The 20,810-nt window shown below is 40.7% G+C and overlaps 2 protein-coding genes across 5 annotated transcripts in view; both read left to right on the forward strand.

Moving 5' to 3' along the window:
* Positions 1–20,810, forward strand: part of LOC134220845 (ras-related protein Rab-23) — a 239,425-nt gene that overhangs the window by 180,434 nt on the left and 38,181 nt on the right. The window contains exon 1 of one of the 3 annotated variants that reach the window (XM_062699993.1): positions 4,548–4,686. The exons of the other annotated variants lie outside the window; for them this stretch is intronic. The gene's annotated coding sequence lies outside the window, so the exon portion shown is untranslated. Of the gene's footprint in view, positions 1–4,547; positions 4,687–20,810 lie in introns of those variants that run through there. 3 annotated transcript variants of the gene reach the window in all.
* LOC134220846 (protein yippee-like) overlaps positions 1–20,810 on the forward strand; it is a 385,579-nt gene that overhangs the window by 180,411 nt on the left and 184,358 nt on the right. The window contains exon 1 of one of the 2 annotated variants that reach the window (XM_062700000.1): positions 4,547–4,686. The exons of the other annotated variant lie outside the window; for it this stretch is intronic. The gene's annotated coding sequence lies outside the window, so the exon portion shown is untranslated. Of the gene's footprint in view, positions 1–4,546; positions 4,687–20,810 lie in introns of those variants that run through there. 2 annotated transcript variants of the gene reach the window in all.

Genomic DNA, 20,810 nt, shown 5'->3' on the forward strand with positions numbered 1-20,810 from the left:
GAGGCTCAGAGCCTCCTTTCAAGAGGCTCAGAAGCCTCCTTTCAAGAGGCTCAGAAGCCTCCTTTCAAGAGAGCTCAGAAGCCTCCTTTCAAGAGGCTCAGGAAGCCTCCTTTCAAGAGCTCAGAGCCTCCTTTCAAGAGGCTCAAGCCTCCTTTCAAGAGGCTCAGGAAGCCTCCTTTCAAGAGGCTCAGAAGCCTCCTTTCAAGAGGCTCAGAAGCCTCCTTTCAAGAGGCTCCAGCCTCCTTTCAAGAGGCTCAGAAGCCTCCTTTCAAGAGGCTCGAGCCTCCTTTCAAGAGGCTCAGGAAGCCTCCTTTCAAGAGCTCAGAGCCTCCTTTCAAGAGGCTCAGGAAGCCTCCTTTCAAGAGGCTCAGGAGCCTCCTTTCAAGAGCTCAGAGCCTCCTTTCAAGAAGGCTCAAGCCTCCTTCAAGAGGCTCAGAGCCTCCTTTCAAGAGGCTCAGAAGCCTCCTTTCAAGAGGCTCAGGAAGCCTCCTTTCAAGAGCTCAGGAAGCCTCCTTTCAAGAGGCTCAGAAGCCTCCTTTCAAGAGGCTCAGGAAGCCTCCTTTCAAGAGGCTCAGAGCCTCCTTTCAAGAGGCTCAGAAGCCTCCTTTCAAGAGGCTCAGAAGCCTCCTTTCAAGAGGCTCAGAAGCCTCCTTTCAAGAGGCTCAGGAAGCCTCCTTTCAAGAGGCTCAAGCCTCCTTTCAAGAGGCTCAGGCCTCCTTTCAAGAGGCTCAGGAAGCCTCCTTTCAAGAGGCTCAAGCCTCCTTTCAAGAGCTCAAGCCTCCTTTCAAGAGGCTCAGGAAGCCTCCTTTCAAGAGGCTCAGTAGCCTCCTTTCAAGCTCAGAGCCTCCTTTCAAGAGCTCAGAAGCCTCCTTTCAAGAGCTCAGGAAGCCTCCTTTCAAGAGGCTCAGGAAGCCTCCTTTCAAGAGGCTCAGAAGCCTCCTTTCAAGAGGCTCAAAGCCTCCTTTCAAGAGGCCTCGAAGCCTCCTTTCAAGAGGCTCAGAGCCTCCTTTCAAGAGGCTCAGAAGCCTCCTTTCAAGAGGCTCAGGAAGCCTCCTTTCAAGAGGCTCAGATGCCTCCTTTCAAGAGAGCTCAGATGCCTCCTTTCGAGAGGCTTGAAGCCTCCTTTCAAGAGGCTCGGAAGCCTCCTTTCAAGAGGCTCGGAAGCCTCCTTTCAAGAGGCTCGGAAGCCTCCTTTCAAGAGGCTCGGAAGCCTCCTTTCAAGAGGCTCGGAAGCCTCCTTTCAAGAGGCTCGGAAGCCTCCTTTTAAGAGGTAGATATTCTAGATATTCAATTTCCTTTGGATTCCATAGTTTCTCCTGACTTCAAATATTCAATATGAGAATATTCAATACGATTGAATTCAATTCGGCCGAAAATTACCCTTTCTAAAGGGCCGAAAGGGTCATTTAGGCGAAAGCTATTTGGCCAAATAGTTACATTTGTTTCCTTATTAAATGAAGGGAGCAGTGAGATGTTCGAAGTGGACAGTGAAAAGTGAGAAGTGAATAGTGAGAAGTGAGTACTGAGAAATGGAAGTTAATACTTTGTGATGAGTAACAAATGAGAAGAGAATATTGGGAAGTGAGAAGTGAGATGCGATAGATGCGAAGTGCGAAGAAGGAAGTGAGTAGCGGGGCAAACAGAAGCAAGAGGTGAAAAGTGAAGAATGATAATAGAGCTGTGAGAAGCGAAATGTTGAGAAATTGAGTAGTGAGTGATGAGATATAAGACAGAAAAAGCAGTAAGAAAAAAGTAGGTAGAAGTAAGAAGTTAAAAAGACGAAGAAAGAAGGAAAAAGCAAAAAGAAAGAAATAAGAAAGAAGAAGGAAGGAGAAGAAAAGACGAAGCAAGACGGAAGGTGAAAGAAGGAGTAAGGAAGATAGAAGGAGAAAGAAGGAACAAATCGGAAGATTGTTAAAAGAAGAAGGAAGAAAGAAAAAGGAATAAGGGAGAAGGGTAAAGGAAAAGAAGAAGAAGGAAGAAAGTAGAAACATGAAAGTAGAAGGAAGGGGGAATAAGAAGAAAGAAAGTAGATAAAAATAGAAGAAAGAATAAAAAGGAAGCGAGAAGAGGAATGAAGGAAATTAGGAAGAATAAGAAATTGTTTCACAAATTTAAATTCTTACATCTCACTTCACACCAGTCACATACCACTTCTCACTCCTTGGTCTTCATTTCTCACTCCTCTCACTCCTCACTTTTCACCTATAATTTCTTACTACTAACTACACCCTTCCCAATTGGCACTTCTCACTTATCGTTTCTCAATGCTCAATTCTCACTTATTATTTTTCACTCCTTACTTCTCGCATTTTACTTCTTATTTCTTACTTTTCACTTTCTTTTCCTCACTTTTCACTCCTCATTTGTCGCTTCGAATTTCTTATTTCTTAGTTTTCACTTCTCATTTTTCACAACTCTTTTTACATTTCTCACTTCTCAATTCTCAATTCCCATTTCTCACTTCTTGCTTTTTACTTTTAACTTCTTTCTAAGAGAGAAGGAGAAAGATGGAATGAAGCAGAAGAAACTATTAGGAAGGGCGAAGAGAGAAGAAGAAATATGGAAAAAGGTCCTCAGTTCTCAGTTCACACTTTCCATTTCTTAACTCTCATTTCTCAATTCTGTTCTCACCTTTCACTTCGCACTTCTTACTTCTTACTTTTCAATTTTAACTTTTTGCTTTTCATTTCTTACTTTTCACTTTTCACTTCAAGCTTCGAAATTCATTTCTCATTTCTCACTCCTCACTTTTTACTTTTTACTGCTCATTATTCGCCTCTCAGTTAACACTTCTCACTTCTCAAGTCTCAAATCCCACTCACTTCTTATTTCATGCTTCTCGCTTTCTACTTCCCACTTTACTCTTCATACTTTTCACTTCGAATTTCTTACTCCAACTTCTCACTTCTCACAATCCAAGTCAATTTTCAAGTATTCGGCTAATATCGAGCTACAAAACATTGTATTTAATTGCGTTTATCATCCTTTGAAAATCATGTTTTAAAATACTTTTTTATCAAAAAATCTCATAATTTTCTAACCGCTCAACACCATCAACCGACAGTGTAGCATTTTCCGCAAGCTGTGGGGTGGTATTCGTTTTCCTTTCGATATCAAACATATATAGTGGTGCATGAGCACACCAACATCAACTATACTTCACTCGCATGTTTTCGTGATGGCCATCCCTTTCCCAACATGCTCGCTGTACAAAGTCATGTTTTCCGCTGCATACAACAACATTGCATATATCCAATCGACATCGATGCTGGTAGTGGGCCACCACTGAGCGTGTGTTGATTTATTTTGGTTTTTGTTTGTTTATTTCTCGATCGTTTCAACACAACAACGCAGCGACCACCGTCGTCGCCGTCCCCGTCCAGTCCAGCTGCACGAGGCAAGGCTAAACAAAATTTGTTTCCATTCTGGGTTCTCATTCCGTCTGGGACAGCAGAAGACGTGGTTAGTTGGTCTGGGTCTGGGTCGTGAAGCAATGTTCTAGAGCTGTGCTCGGTTTCGCCAGGTTAGGGAACAAGAGAGAAAAGGGAAACAGCTGGTGAACGGTTCCGGCGAGAAGGTGGAATATAGAAGGAGGTAAAAAAGGAAATTCGGGTGAATAGAACCTTTGGCTGGCGAAACGTGGTGGAAAACGAGTTTAACAGGTTTTTATTACTGCGCTCATGCTTGTGGATCAAAGCCCGGGACAGGGAGCTTCTGGTTGAGTCGAATGTTGTGTGCGAGTGTGGGTCGTGTGGCGGCGGCGGCGACGGCGACGGCCATGGGCTATGTGTACCGAGGAGAAAGGCAATAGAGTTGTGGAGGAAAAGCTCACGTTGCACACTGCCACAGAAAGCACTATTCAAGCACTGAAGACTTTGAAGTTGCCCAGACTGTTGGGGTAAAGTCAGTTGTAGTTTGGAGTTGGGACAGTGAAGATCTCGGCGAGATACTCAGCAGAATTCGTTGCTCTACTGTTAGTAGCTGCTCGTTAGCTGAGAGTGGTACCTCCTGCAAAGTCATTTTGAAGTGTAGGAACATGTTCTGATTGTAATAAATCGCATTCCTCGTCGGATTGTCGGAAGCACGCATCTTCATGAGTGTTAATGAAGTGAACAGCTAACGAAGATTTTACGTTCGCCTAGGAGGCAGTACCTTTTCTATTTGAGTTCTCCGAGTTGATCTTTCAAGTTTATGATTACTTTAAGTTCGAAATAAATTTGATCTTAGTGACGTGAGTTGCTTGAAAAGAAAAATTTTATCACGCAAGTTCGAAGCTGAGAAAAGTGATTGTTCGAGTGAAGAAAACGGAGGAAGAAAAAAAAGTTAAACGTGGAAATTTTCGCTCTCGTGGTTTTGTTTAAAACAGCGATATTCTTCATTCACCAATTCTGCTTCGCCGCGAACGCGTTGAGCTGAAAAATCGTTTTTGTGTAGGTGCTACAGCAGTTGAAGGAAACATACCTCTGCTTGATCGAACAAACAAGCAACTCTTGGCTGGCTCAACCGAACTGAGCTTGGAACAGAAATCGAGCGCCATCCAGTGAGAACGAGACGCATGGAATTCCGTGCACCGTTGCACGATTGCCAGCAATTTACCACGCGTAGTCATTTCGTCCAGAGGAGTTCGTCCCCAATCTGACCGAGTGAATCGACGTCGAGCTGTTGAAAATTCATTGCCACAAGGTAATTTAATCCCTTCTGCATTGATTCTCTACGAATATAACAAATTAAAGCCTCTATTCTAACACTTTGTATATTTATTCGCTACCTATGTACTCTTCTGGAATGGATCACGTCAAGTCATGGCGTGGAATGTTTATAGATAGTCCCTTCCGGGGTAGGGTGATCATATGGATTTTTTACAGACGCCGGTGAAATTTTTTTTTGTAAGAAATTGAAATCATTTCCGAAATTGCGGAAATTTAATGACAAGTTATGCATTTTCCTTTTTATAATAATCGACATAATGATGGAGAACACTGATAGTGTAAGCAGAATGTAACATATACAAATAGAAAATTATTTCGGGGGCACACTACTCGATACGGAAGCAGCGCACAACTGTCATTTTTATTATTTCACGCATGCTGCGACGCAGCAAAGCTTAATCAACAAAAATGACAGTTGTGCGTCGCCTTCGTATCGAGTGGTGTGCCCCCGAAAACACGAGCACTTTGAATGTTGGATTCCGTGAGGAGTGACCTTAATACGAAATATGGTGGAATATAAGGCACTGCACGGACGAATCTCTTTTTCTTTCGTTCTTCATGTAATTTGGCATGTACTGGCCTTGTTGTTTTCTAGTTTCTTTGCAATGAGAAAGGGACAAAGCAGTAAGTGCAGTGCCCTATAATCAGTTTGTCTAAACACTGCCTCCTAACTTCTTCTGCGATTATTGAAAATTACTGTCGTTTATAAAAACGTCAAATCTTCTTCCGATTTTATTCACACTTATTATGTTTTCGCCCCTGCTGGTTCCAGTTTCCAGAATATCTGAGAAAGATAGGCTTAAAATATTTTGGTACATATCCTTCACTTTGTCTGGGCCTTCATGCGATTCAAATTGTGTAAAAATGTAAGTATGTAAAAAAATCAGTCGCATCCTGTTCAGATCGTGAAGAAGTTTTCGGTTGATAAAGTAATGCTACAAGTAGTGGCAAAATGGCCATATTGATTGTCAATATTTTGCGTCATTTGTTACAGTTTGTTGCAGTCGTTGAATGTGAGAACGTGAGCGAAAAATGGGGCAGAATCTTTACGTCTATTGGTTGTGATAAGAGTTAATTGTTTCCCCCTTTTCAAAGTTTATGAATTTCAGCTCACTTGTCCAAAGGTAATGGTAGTGTGGGGCTTAAAAATGTTTCTGGGGGTTTTCCGGTGTTGATAGGATTGTTGACGATAATATCATATTACCTTTGTCGTTGATGATATTGTTGTCGATTTTATTACGATTGCCTCTACGTTTAAATTTTGATTCATTCTTTTCCTGAATACGATGATTTCGTTGTTTTGCATCATATTCGGACCAGTCTCATCCCCATACTTTCTTGTTGCCTTGAAAACACCAACCAGCGGAGCCAGTAAGCCTCTTCAAAGACACGTATTCGACAAGGTCAAGAGGAAGCTTTATAGAGAGGACACTTTGTATTGTCGATATTATTCTTACCAATAATAAAAAAATCGTGTTTTTTGTATGATGATTGTGGAAAGCCGTTTGGCCGAAAGTCATTCGTCCGGAAGCCATATGGCCGAAGACCAGAGTTGTTTGGCCGAATATGCCATCAGGCCGAAAATAATTTAGCTGAAAATGTCATTTGGCCGAAATAGACTTACGACCGATAATGTCGTTTGGTCGAACCGGTCGCTTGGCCTAGAATGCCATTTGGCCACAATGGTCGTTTAATCAGAAAGGGCCATTTGGCCGATCGTCGGTTCCCGTTTAGCCGAACGGGCCATTTAGCCGGAAAAGATTTTGTGATAATGTGGTTATTAGATTACGTGAATAAAGTTTGTATATAATTTTGTCCGAAGTCGAGAACTGTATAAATTGGTCTTTTCCAAAAAAAAATCAATGCTAATTGAAATTGCATTAAGTTGACCAGAAATGATTTTGATTTTGATGACGCGAGACATTCTATAGAAATAATGCTCAATACCTGCCACTCTACGGAGCAGAAAAGACTTGCATCTGTGAGATGGAGACACATCAATATACCTTTCTTTTTAGGACACATACAGACTTTTTCTTGTACAATCTTCATAGTATAAGCAAGATTATGCAGCTGGAATCGGGATTTGGATTGGGAGTCAAGTGCTAAAGATTATTGCAGCAACACTCATTTATCACGAATCCAGCTAGGCTGAGGAGCTTTGTCCCCTCTCTGAGACATTGTAACGTTTTACGTTAATTTCGATTGAAATTTAAATAAAAATATTCAATCAGAACCGAGAAAATAAAAATAAATTTGTTTTAATTTATGATCGTGTGTCGTGTTTCGTTTGCGTTCGTAAAATCTGTTCGTTCCTGTATCAATTTCAAGTTTATAGTATTTGTTATAAAAGCTCAACTCATTATGGCACGCATGTGAGCTGCAAATAGGCGGCAAACAGGCGCCATGCCTCCGATCGCCATACCAATCGGTTGGCGCAATTTTGATTTGAATATGCTTTACAATCAAATTGAATGATAGCTCAGATTTGAATAGTTGAATAGTAAAATGATTTCAAAAGATTCAAAATTTCTTGGCGCAAGTACGACTCAGACTCGCTCATTTCGTCTACGAATCGGCTGGAGAGCAGAAGTGCGCGAATAAAATACTTACGTTCAGTTCTTGAAAGTTTAAGATTTTGCTTGAGTAATTTTAGTTTAATTTGAAGCTTAGTGGACCGAGGTCCAATCGATTGCGTTTTCTGCTCAGATAATTTTATTAAAGTGAATTAAAAAGCGCCCTGCGCTTTTTTCGGTCGGCTGGATTTTCTGTCGCTAATCGGCGGCATTCATCATCTGATCGAGATTCCGTTCGTGGCATTCCACCACGACTTCGTCCGTTGACCGTCCGACGACCGTCCGACCCGTGTGCCAAGCGAAGGCCCGCCTCAAGTAGGTAGCCAAACGGAGGTGAGTGAGGTCGCTAAGTCAATCGTAGCGAATTTTCCACGTCGGTCGTTAATTGCCGACGGAAAGGTCCCTTACGTTACATTTTCGGACCAGTGTTTTAGAGAGTGTAGGTTCGTCTTTCTGCGTGTCGTCAATTGCACGCCACGAACCTCGATCCTAACCAAAGGATAGAGGACGCACCACTCCCCGCTCGGTGAACCGGATAGGTACGCTAAGCCGGGTCGTTTGGGTACGTGTGCCTCTATTCGACGGAGCCGATCGTCCCTGGGAAATTCAGGCCAAGTGCCACAACACTCTCTCCGATCGAAATCGGAAGCTTCCGTTCCAGCCGCCACTCACTCCGCACCTTTACATCGGCCATATCGCACACGGGTCATCTCCATCGCTGCGCGCCAAATCGCAGTACGGACACGCCGGTGACCGCCATCGTGTTACCGCCATCTTCGTAGCTATCGTCGCCATCGTCAACGACATCGAAGCCTCATCGTTCCTGCCGGCATCGAGTCAACAAAAATCCTGCGCAGGTACGTGAAGAGCTTTTTGTTACATGGCCATGTTTTGCTCTTTTCCATTCCGTACGATTTAATCGCGTCCAGTACGAATGAATGTTCTAAAATATAGAAGGTTTCAAATGAATTTTGTTGAGTTGGTTGAATTACGTTACGTTTAACGCCAGTTGGCAAATAAAACATACTCATTAAATTCAAGTACGTTTCGTTCCGTTTTATTGCTCGAATGAGTGAACACTCCTTCTACGTTCCCTAAGTTTCGTTTCGTTAATAAAGAGTCATAGTTAGTACATGCGTTACGAAATTGATTACGAGTATTCCGCGAACCGTTCGAGAATTTCCCTGAGCGAAAAGGTCTCCAGAAGTCGGGCAAATCGAACACGACCGGTGGTCTCTCTTTGAGAGTGGCGCTAAAGCCACCGTTTAGCAAATCCTCGTGAACATTCCCCGAACGGTTACAACATACAATAATCATAACTATGTTATACATGTAGGTACATGCTCCGGACAAACAAAATTCGAATTGTGTTAATCACGCTTGATTAAACAAAAGTTGAAAGATTTAAAATGCTCTCAGGTTATATACTATGGAAAACTGAGGCTCTCTGTGAAATCAAATAAGTGTTCATAAGTATGTATATGATCAATTTTGTGACCCCCCTGAATCCCAATTTAATTCCAAGTAAATATTACAGTTAACTCGATAATTATCGATAAATCAACGCTCACTTTATCGTCAACGAAGCATAATCGAACGATCGTTATTGTTATCGAAGATGGTGTTAAAATACCGACGATAATTTACCGATTAACAACCCTGGGCCAAACGACATTTTTGGCAATCTAATTCGTTAACAAACCACATTTTTGGTTTGGTTCGGTCAAATGACTTTTTCGACCAACAAATCTGTTTGACCAAACGACATTTTCGGCCATATTACTTGTTCGACCAAACATCATTTTTGGACAAATTGTTAAATTTAGGAATATTAAAAAAACGCTTTAATGTTTAGAAGTGAGCCAGCCTAGGGCTGAAAACCTCTAAAATTAAGACAAAAAAGACTTTAAGGGAAGATCCATAAAGTACGTCACGCAAAAATCAGCGATTTTCGACCCCCCTCCCCCCTTCGTCACATTTTTTGTAATAAACCTCTAAAATTTTTGTATGGATCGTCACGCTGCTCTGAACCCCCCCTCCCCCTAGAGGCGTGACGTACTTTGTGGACGGCCCCTAATGCAGAAAAAAACATTTTCCGCCAAATGGCACTAATTACGTAAACACTTCTGAGGGCAGAAGGCGTGTCATTTTTTAACTCTCCATATAAACAAAAAATAATTTGTATGGCCTCGGGCTGAAAGTTTCGATAATAAAGACAAGAAAAATAAAATAATTTGTATGGAAAAAATCCTAGAAGGGGGAAGGGGTTTTAAAAATCCACAAGAAAATCTTACGTATCTTCCAAACGGCTTATTCGGCTAAATGACCTACTTGGTCAAACGACATTTTCGGTTCAACCAAACGACATGTTTGACCAGATGGCCTGTTCGGCGGACAACATTTTCAACCTAACGGCGCTATCTACCAAACGGCATTTTCGGCCTAATGACCTATTCGTTCAATCGACATTTTCGGGAAAAAATAATTTCCAACCATCATTCGTAATGTTTAACCAAAAACTTTATTTCTACTAAATGTCCCTCACACGTAATGTCTTTTCGATAAAATGCCATTCAACTAAATGTCTTTTAATCAAATGGTATAGTTTCTCCTTTAAAAACTTTCTAATTATTTGGTTTTCAGTTTTGCCTATAAAACAATCTTTTGAAAAAAAAAATTGTTTTTATTCGAAATCCAAGAATATTTAGCAATAGGCTCTATTTTGTTAAACTTAAACTGCTTTTACTGTGACGAATAAGGCAGTGAATTGTAATTGAGTAACACGTCTGTTTTATATCGCTGTGTAAAAGTGTCGTCTTTATAAACGGAACAATCCTTACTCAAAAAGTACCAACTATCGAGGATTTCGTAACAATTCATCATAATTATATTTTGAAAACGTAATTAAAATTTTATAATTGTTACAATTATTGCGCTTTCATGATCGATAAATACTGTTTTGAACCAAAATTTAATCTAATATTACAATCTTGATATTTGCCCATTCTTTTTGCAAATATATAAAATATCTTCGATATATTCCATATAATTCTGTAAAAATCAATCATGTTTCAAGCCACTTTTGTAAAAAAAAAGAAAAAGATGTGGTTGTCCAATTACAACGTATTTTACAATTTTTTTTACAAAACTTGAACTTCCTCATACCTCCAAACACTAAAAATAAATAACAGACTCCTACACTGCTATAGGTTATTATTAACAAAATGAGTTGCTTAGAAAGGTATAACAGTATGGAAAGCTAAACTTCAAAGTAAAATCTTGCATCCTACGTTTGGCTTATTGATCCAGCATATTTTTTTTATGAAATAGAGGATAAATAAGATTCTTAACTTCTCTTAGAAGGACATCGTATTCGTATGGTCACCTTATTCTAGAGCGGCTTCCCCCCGCATGCAGTAGGGGCACTGCTATTAGTTTTGAGTTTTTCTTTCGCGGCTTCTCTTCTCCGCGCGTCGTGCAACTATTTCCTCAATTAAAAGGGCAATAAATTTTCCAATCGAGGTCTTCGGTCTAAAATGTTGGTTGGCTTAGTGGCTGATCCGTGAGAGTTGGGCGGCCAGTCGACGTGAAAATCGCCCTGAGAGCTATATTTATAAAACGTTCGCCGATGTTCTGAGTGGTGAGAAATTCGTTGCTCTAAAATGCATGCGGAAAACGGCTGTCCCGTAGTTTGGCGTTACGAAATCTCTTCCGGCTTGGGTGGCTAGTGGCGGGATTGGAGTTGCTGGTGGATTTGTGTCAGCTGGTGTGACGTGTAAACACTGAACAGGTGATATGGATTTCCTATCCAATCATTTGCATTACAGAAAATTTAAACTGGATCACTTGGTTTGGTTTCACAGGTTTTATGACATGCAAGATATATATTTCTTATTAAAACATGTTACAAACTATTCTACACTTTTTGTCGTTCGACCCCATTTGTTTTTGACAACACGTTCGGAACATTTATGTTGCCAAAATCAAATGGTTTGCTCGCTTAACTTTTCAAAACAACCTAAGTATGACCTCGATGATTTAATTTCGGCTAAGTACTGCTGTCGACTACGGCCTGTTTTCGCTGAGAACGCTGCTACCGGCGTCATTGTTGCGACAGCTGCTGTGCGGCCCTCGTGATCGATTTCCGTAAAGTCTTTATCAAACTGAGGATTAATAGAGCTCAGCCCATAAGTTGCACAATTTTTTTGGTTGGTTTGCAGATTTTTAACAGCCTTGACGAAATTTAAATTTGCAATAGTTCAGCGCCTTTAATCCATTCCCTAGTAACATTTTGGTTTTGTACTGGCCTTATAATACTTGTTATCTTGTTATCTTGTAGAGTGAATTATGGACTTCAACAGCTTTATTAAACTTAAGATGTTACTTGGGTTGTTTATAATAGTTGGGCAAAGTCTTAGAGTTCGTTAATCGATTGTGACCAAAATTTCCAAAATCGGTTGGAAGACGGCTGAGTGTTATTGCTAACCACTTCTCGTAACAGTCTTTAAATTGAATTTGCAGAAATGACCTCCCTATCTTCCCGAAGGACGTAATCCTACGTTGAAAAAAAATGTGTTACCAAAGTCGAATATTTTTTTTATTGTGGAATGGAATGGCTTTGTTGCCGAAATCGAATTTTGCAAAAAAACAAATTTTAACCACGGCAAAGATGTACATCGTTTATATTAAGTAAAGGTTTCGGGGACAGCTGTCACGTTGTTTGGAACGTTCTGGAAAACGAGACAAGTGATCCCGAATCCGTGACTTAATCATGGTGTATTTTTGTTGGCTCACGAATTCGAAAACGCTTTTTTTGCTTGTGTATTAATTTCAAATGTAGTTAAAATCAGAGAATAATTAAAAAACTTGCCGAGAGACAATCCTGCCTAGGACTGACAGTCTGTTTAATCAAAACAAATCAAAACGTTTACTACATCGCTATTTATATATGTTTACTCTTAGCATGGCATCCACTTTAGAGCTTCAAGCTTCCAAATATCAATCAAATTAAAAGTCGAATCAAACTCTTCGGTATACATTTTCTAACTTTCAACTACTGATCCTGGTAACACCATTTTGGGGAGTATCTACCAGGCTTTGAAAACAACCAGGCAACTACGCCTGGTATGCATTAAAAATCAACCCAGAATGTCCATTTAAGTCCATAGAGCCCTTCCCTGTTATAAGCAAACCAAAATAGATTCATGCAGATGTTCTAGGTTCTCCAAATTGTTCTGGAGATCTGCTCAATTAGTTCGCCTGTTTAACTACCTTTGGTATAAAGCTGAAATCAATTCAGCTGATCCAATGAATTTCCTAGAGTCCTTGCTGTTTAATCCAGACATGCTAGGTTTTCCAAATTGTTCTGAATTTCATATTAATTAGTCTACAAGGTCAACACCTTCTGGTATCCAACCGAAAGCAACCCAGCATGCCTAACAATCACCCTATTAACATTATGGACTTTAACATTCCGGGACTCGCATGGTTCTGGATCACTTATGCAGTCTCGGTCGTCTTGGGAACGACAAGTGAGCTTTATTCAAAGGTGTTGTACTTTTTACAACGGCGCGAGTCCAGTTGTGGCCAGTGTTGGGAAAAGTACAGTAAAACACTATGATTGTCCTAATATTTACACTTTATCCGATTAAATTTCGTGCTCTGTACACATCATGTCACACTATTTTTTCTTCATCCGCAGATTGTTTGTTTGTTGCAGCTTGAGTCTCGTTACGTTCATCTACACAGCATTTAATGAACTTCCTTTTTCCAGTTCGTGTGTAGCGCCGATTTTGGTTTGAAGCTTGGTGAAGTTGACCTGCCAGATCCAATTATCTTAACTTCAGAACAAATTGGAGAAACTAGAATATCTGCATCAAACTAATTTGGACTGCACATTATCTGCAAGAGCTCTATGCACTTGTACGGACATACTGGGTTGATTTCAATTGGATCCCAGGCGTAGTTGACCTACTAAACCAAATGATCTGAATTCCAGAACAATTTGGAGAGCCTAGGACATTTGCATTAAACTAATTTGAGCTGCACATAATACGCAAGGGCTCTAGAGACTTGTATGGACATGCTGGGTTCATTTCGATTGGATACCATGCGTAGTTGACCTGGTAGACCAATAGATCTGAACTCCAGAGCAATTTGGAGAACCTAGAACAACTGCATCAAACTTATTTGGTCTGCACAAAAAACGCAAAGCCTTTAGGGTCTTGCAGGGGCAAGCTGGGTTGTATTTCGTTGTGAAGTTTGTCTTAATCGGTAAATTTTACTCATATTGAATTTGGACAAAAAAAAATTAGTGTTTCTAGAAATATAACAAACTAGCAAATTACTGGAATCTAGATGAGGTGGATAAGACAAGCGTGGAAAAAAAATGTGAAAATCGCTTAGAAGACGCCCGAAAACCTGCTGTTTGAAATCATGATTCGACATGTTAACCGAGAACATGTAGGTCCCAACATGCAATTAGGATCAAGTTTCCCATAATACTTGCACACTTGTTCATTTATTTAGTACAGAAAAGTTTAGTCACAAGATGAGTCATCGCACAAATGTACCATGCGTCTCCATATGCCTTTATGTTTATATGCTGCTGAACAGTTTTCACAATCCCTACCTATCGTTACCCCTAAGAGGCTCATTTTTGCCTGAGAAACACTCATAGGGACATTAAAGATATCGTAATAACCAACGCCCAAGATTATCGTAACAACTTAATATTTTAAGTTATCTGAACATGCAAGTGCCTTCAACGCCGTGATGATCCCCTTCCTACTTTGTGACCAAATAATCTCGGAATTTTCCCAATCAAACGAAAAACGCCAGTAACCAGTCGATTCTTAAGGTTGAAAACTACAAATACAAAACATGAGCATCGCGAATACAAACTTTTTGCCTTTCTCGTATACAAAGTATACGTAAAGGCTATATGTTCGCTCCAAAAACGAACTTTTTATAGGAGGCCCGGAGACCCATAGTGTTATATACCGATCGACTCAGCTCGACGAATTGAAGTGATGTCTGTGTGTGCGCAAACTAATCTCACTCATTTTTTAGGCACTTATCCTTAACCGATTTGCTCGCAACATGTTGCATTCGACGCAGAATCCTGTCCCATTGTTTCGTATTGCCCAATCGGACTATGGGCTTCGGAGTTATGGCCAAAACATATTTTTTTACAAGAAAAAATCTCACTCACTTCTCACTTCGGGCTTCTCGCTTTTTACAGCGAAAAGTGATAAATGTAAAAAGTGAGAAGTGCGAAGTGAGTAGTGAGGCGTCTCACTACTTACTATGCGCTCCTCATTTTTTTACAGTGAGAAGTGAGAAATGAAGAATGAGAATTGAAACGTCTCTCTTCTTACTCCTAATTTCTCACTTTTCAAATGACCTATTTCGCCAAATGTTCTATTCGGCCAAATGAGCCTTTCGGCCTAATGACCCTTTCTGCCTTATGACCCGTCGGCCAAATGGTCCTTTCGGCCAAATGACTCTTTCGGCTAAACGACCCTTTCGCCCAAACGACCATTTCGGCCAAACGACTTTTTCGGTCAAACGATTCTTTCGGCCAAATGATCTGTTAGGCCAAACGATCCTTTCGGCAAAATGTCCTATTCGGCCAAATGACCCTTTTGGCCTAATGACCCTTTCGCCCAAATGACCATTTCGGCCAAATGACCATTTCGACCAAATGGCCCTTTCAGCCAAACGACCCTTTCGGCCAAATGACACTTTCGGCCAAACGACCTATTAGGCCAAATGACCTTTCCGGCCGAACGACCCTTTCGGCCAAACGACCCTTTCGGCCAAACGACCCTTTCGGCCAAACGACCCTTTCGGCCAAATTACCCTTTCGGCCAAATGACCTTTTCGGCCAAATGACCTTTTCGGCCAAATGACCTTTTCGGCCAAATGACCCTTTCGGCCAAATGACCCTTTCGGCCAAATGACCCTTTCGGCCAAACGACCCTTTCGGCCAAACGTCCCTTTCGGCAAAATGTAAATGGCCCTTTTGGCCTAATGACCCTTTCGCCCAAATGACCATTTCGGCCAAATGACCATTTCGACCAAATGGCCCTTTCGGCCAAACGACCCTTTTGGCCAAACGACCTAGTAGGCCAAATGTCCTATTTGGCCGAATGGCGCTTTTGGCCAAATTCGGCCAAACGACCTAGTAGGCCAAATGCCCTATTCGGCCGAATGGCCCTTTTGGCCAAATGGCCCTTTCGGCCAAACGACCCTCTCGGCCAAACAACCCTTTCGGTCAAACGACCATTTAGGCCAAATGTCCTATTCGGCCAAATGACCCTTTCGGCCAAATGACCCTTTCGAAAAAATGACCTTTTCGGCCAAATGACCCTTTCGGAAAAATGATCCTTCTGGCCAAATGACCCTTTCAGCCAAATGACCTTTTCGGCCAAATGATCCTTTAGGCCAAACGACCCTTTCGGCCAAACTTTCCTTTCGGACAAACGTCCCTTTCGGCCAAATGACTTTCGGCCAGATGGGTTTCGGCCTAATGGTTTGTTCAGCCTAGTGGCGTTTGGCCAAATAGCCTTCTGAAAAATTACTTTTTTCAGTGCCCTTTTCCGTTCAAAAATTCTATTTCAATGAGAAATTCTGAAATCCTTCGAAATTTCCACACGATTTTCCACGCAATTTTCAAGGAAACTGTTTGTATTTTCACAAAAAAAATCTCTGGAGTTTCAAAGTAGGTATATTACGTTTGAATCAATCGGGAAATACAAGGAAAATTCTAATGAATCTTTGGAATTTCCATGGGAATTTCGGTGGATTTCTCCAAATTTGAATCGTTGTGGAAAATTAAAGACCATTTGAAATGGCGGCGCGCCGATGCAAAAATGTCAGTGGTTGCGGCGCACACCTCTACAAGTAAAGCATTCCCGATTGTTTTACATTTTGATGGAATAAGATACCAGCAATTTAGATGTACATAGTCCATAAAAGTTGCTTTACTTATATTGAATTGGAAAACTTTCCGAAACCAAACAACTGTAAAAACTTCTAAAGTGTCTATCTTGTTCAACCGTCTGTAAAGTTTTTCACGCTTTCAAGATGTAGACGGTTTGAGAAGCAAACAATTAGAGATTACATAGAAGCAATCAAATTAAAAAATATTCAGTTGGAATGTAACTCTATATGGAATTGACGAATAACTGATTCGTCTTAGCAGCTTACGTCCATTTGCTAAATGTCATAGGTTAACCAGCGTGAATGGATGGAACCAGCAACATGAATGAAATGGTCAACGCTGCCTCGCTTGATAAATGCTCCGTGATAACCAACGTCATTTACCTATCGCAATGCACCTGCCATTTCTGAATAATTCAAACCTGGAAAAGGACACTCACACAGAGCAAGATAAATAGGGCGTGTTGGCCGTTGTATGTTCCACCAGGAATCATCTGGCGGCGGTGGTGTTTTGTGATCGTGTATTCCGGATGGTTTACCATTCCTCATCGTATCCGCCACAGATAGCCAGCGCCGAGCCAAAGCCAACAATGCAAACACGAGCAAATAAAAGCAGGTCAAGTGTATCGCCGTTAGCCTTTTCGGTCTCCCCCCGGTGAAGTTAAATAGAAATTTGAGAGAAGTTTATACACCGATGAACTTCTTTGCCTGTTTCCGCTGCAGAAGGGAGATACCCAAGTACCAACCGTGTCGCCGTCGCGTGGCCTTGAGTGTGTTCGTTGGGTAACTGTTTGGCTTGGAAATCTACCGAGCGTAGTAATTGCGTAAAATTGACATGTAAACAGTGCGGTTCCTTCGAGATTTTATGCTTCCACATTGGACCGCGCTTTTCAACGCCCACACGCGAAAACCCCATGCTTAATTGCCGGGTGGTGTGCTTATGATGTTGCACAACTGGCTAACCCTGCCGTCGAGTCGCGCCGCTCGCTAGTTTGTTCAGGGTAGGTATCTACGCCCACGACCGGTTTGAAGTTTGTTGCTCGAAGTCAGTCCAATCTGCCCGAATCGATAATTCACTCCAGTGGTTTTGAGTGGCGGTAAAATACTTGGCCACAGACAAAAAAAAATAAAAGAACGGCGACAGAGAGGGTTTCCTCTTAAGACTCGTTTGAAGTCCGAGCCGAGCGACGCCATCAATTGGTGACCTTTTCAGGGGAGTCGTGTTAGCTCGAGACTTCAACTCAAGTAGCGGATTAACCTTTTGGCTGTGGCAAAATGAACCGAGACTGATATATTGGTGAAGAGTTTTAATGAGTTTTGATTTATGGAAGGATTTGAGAATTTGTTAATGTATATAAAATAATTGAACCCAGATTAATTTTTACACACTTCTTTGTAAAACGATCTAAAAAGGTTGTGCAACCCTGTAAACGAAGTTTTCCAAATTTTCCGATAGGTAAATTCAAGAGAACCCAAAATATACTTGAAGTCAAATGTTCCAACCAACAAATCACTTCGAGTTCGTTATCTTCAAGTTCCATTCCGACAGATGCCTATCGCAGATTATGCGAGTAAGGCTCAGTTTCCCAACCATTACAACCTTGGTGAATGTCAAAGTTTAGTTCACATAGAAACAGCTGATGGCGGTTAGATGCCGCTACTCGTTCGTTCGCTGCTTGGTTGGATGGTTGGCATAAGCAGTTCAGTTCAGTGGCTAGCAGTAGATTTTATTGCTGCTACCGACGCATGTTGGCGGTGCCTATGTTGTTTATATCTAGCTGTCTGCATTCAGTCGGTTCTCGTGGTCCGTGTCGTCGCTTTACACCGACCGGCTGGAAAGCCAACGTTCCGTAACGCACTCAAACGTGCCTTTTGCGCGCCTTGTTGTTGATGGCGATTTTTCCATGCCTACCGAAATCCATTCGGATTCGAAATCTGTCCAGCCCATGATTAATGGTTAAAATGAAACGGTTAATGCATTGTAAATTATCAATCTTCAGGTGTTCGAAGCATTGCTTTTTGAGCCTTAAAAATAAATTTTGAATAATATTAGAAAGAAATGACGATAAAAAAGTACTTAAATTGAGTTACCGCTTTCATCATAAATCTTCCGTAATAGACTGTGCCTAATCTCTCAGTTCCAGTGGCTAACTGGCGGATCGAAGGAACCGCTTTATTTTTTTTAATTTCATCTCTTTGAAAATAGGCAATTGGCATCAATAATGATGTTATTTATCATCGAATTGTAATTAACAGTGACATACACACATTCATTTACTTCACCACGATGAATTTTTGTATCGGCAAATACATATGTATACAAATATATTTCCTTTTCTACTTGAAAACTTCTTCAGTGTTTTGTGCTTTGCTACATATACCAATTGACGTACGGACGGACATCGCCTCCCCGACGGTAGCGCTTTGAAATTTCTTGTTTTATTTTCTCATTCTTAAAAAGCTTTTGTCCGTGAGCTTTTGCTAGCCATGCAAAAGGTTACCGAAGTGTGTGAGACCGGTTGCCGTTTTCAAAGCAGGCTTGGCAAACCCACCGCAGCACATGGACAACCACGAGCTCGTCGCACTAACCTTGATGGGGTGTTTTGTTTCAGCCGTTATGGTGGCTAGAGTGTAGAACGTTAGCGCCTACCTACTTAAGGGATCGGATATGGCACTGAATTAAACTGAATTGATTGTGGTGCTATATGTAAACACTTGGGGAGGTTACATACCAAAGCAATGTGAATAACAAATTTACGAGAAAAAGAGCTGCAAAGCTTAGTTTTTTACCATACAGATTGTGAGAAAGTTTTCTATTGCCGGATAGATATGTTGAAATAGAAATTTATATACATAAAAATGAACTTCTGTCTGTTTGAACCTTATAGACTCCGAAACTACTGAACCGATCGGCGTAAAAATATGTATGCAGAGGTTTTTGGATCCGGCGCAGGTTCATAAGATGGTTCGAGACCCTCCCTCCTTTGGAAAGGGGGCTCCCATACAAATGAAACAGAAATTTCTGGCTAACTCTAGAACTAAGCAGAGAATAAATCAATTTTAGGCAAAACGAAGTTCTTGATGAATTTACGACCGTTGTTTGTGATTTTTTGGGTTTTATGGCGTTATATCGGTTCACGGGTTACTAATAAAACAACCGTTTTAGTCAAAGCCGACGTTTCGAATGTTTATTCATTCATCCTCAGGGCAAAAAAAACATTCGAAATGTCGGCTTTGACTAAAACGGTTGTTTTATTAGTAACCCGTGGATCGATATAACGCCATAAAACCCAAAAAAACGAAGTTCGTCGGGTCAGCTAGTATTTTTAATATAATGCATGTCCATGGCAATATGCACAGTGCATTTTTGTATGCCTAGACTTCTGTTGCTTATTTCAGTATCTAAAACAGTTAAATCATGTTAATAAGCTTACTTACATAATGAACACTAATTTTTTGAAACAAAACTCAAGTTAAATTAAGTAAAATAGAAAATTATCAGCAAGTGAAAAAAAGCTTGAATTTTATGATTTTACACACTTGGAGAAAAATAACGACTTTGGTTATTCGTTTACCAAATTCTCAACAGTCGATAATAGTTTCGATAAACTAGCAAATCACCAAAAAAAAAAAAAAATAAAAATTGTAAGTGTTTAATTTACTGAGAGATCGGTAACATTTACCGAAGTATTTAACTGATGCTGAAATTGGAGAACAATAGTTTCAAAGATATAAATAACCGAAACTTGTGTAATTTGGAAAAAGCTTTCTTTATAAATTTGGGCTTTCTATTAAGGGTTTTGAGTTTTCTTTGCAGAGCGAAAAAAAGCTAAGGGCTGTCCATAAACCACGTGAACATGGTAGTGGAATGCTAGGGTTAGTGAAAAGAGACCAAAGTTATTATACTTAGGAAATGGTTATTGAGGTTCCTGATAAGTAAGAGTGCATCAAGAGAACGTCCATGAATTATGTCACGCAAAATTAAACCATTTTCAATTCCTCCTCCCTTCATTGTCCCGCTTTATTTATGAAATCTCCAAAAAATGACATGAGTAGCCACACTTTTAGAATTCCTCTCCACCTACTAAAAGCGTGACGTAATTTATGAACGTTTTTTAAGATAAGGTAGCATCCGTTGATAACATAGACTATTTGACAATATTTGACCTTCTGAAACTAACTTTTGACCCCGGGAGTAACTTCTGCCGCAGAAGGGGGCTAGTCTAGCCCCAAACTGTTGGTCTAGAGCAGCGGTTCTCAACATTTACATTCAATGAGGTACCCCCTACGTACAGTAGACGTTCGATAACTGCAAGTCGTTTAACTGCAATGCTTTTTAACTGCCTTTCGAAAGTTGCAATAGTTTTGCAGTTATCGGACCGCTAAACCTCAAACTGATCTCAAACTCAATGACAGCTGTATTGCGCTGCACATTTAAATGCACTTTTATTGCATCTGACGTCGATTGACAACCGTTTGACGTCTAGAATGCGTTGCAGTTATCGAACGGCATTCGTTAACTGAAAAGTAAACATTTTGCAGTCATCGACGGCTATTGTATATATGAAAAATGTAC

Source organism: Armigeres subalbatus, chromosome 3, assembly GCF_024139115.2.
Source record: "Armigeres subalbatus isolate Guangzhou_Male chromosome 3, GZ_Asu_2, whole genome shotgun sequence".
Taxonomy (NCBI): Eukaryota; Metazoa; Arthropoda; class Insecta; order Diptera; family Culicidae; genus Armigeres; species Armigeres subalbatus.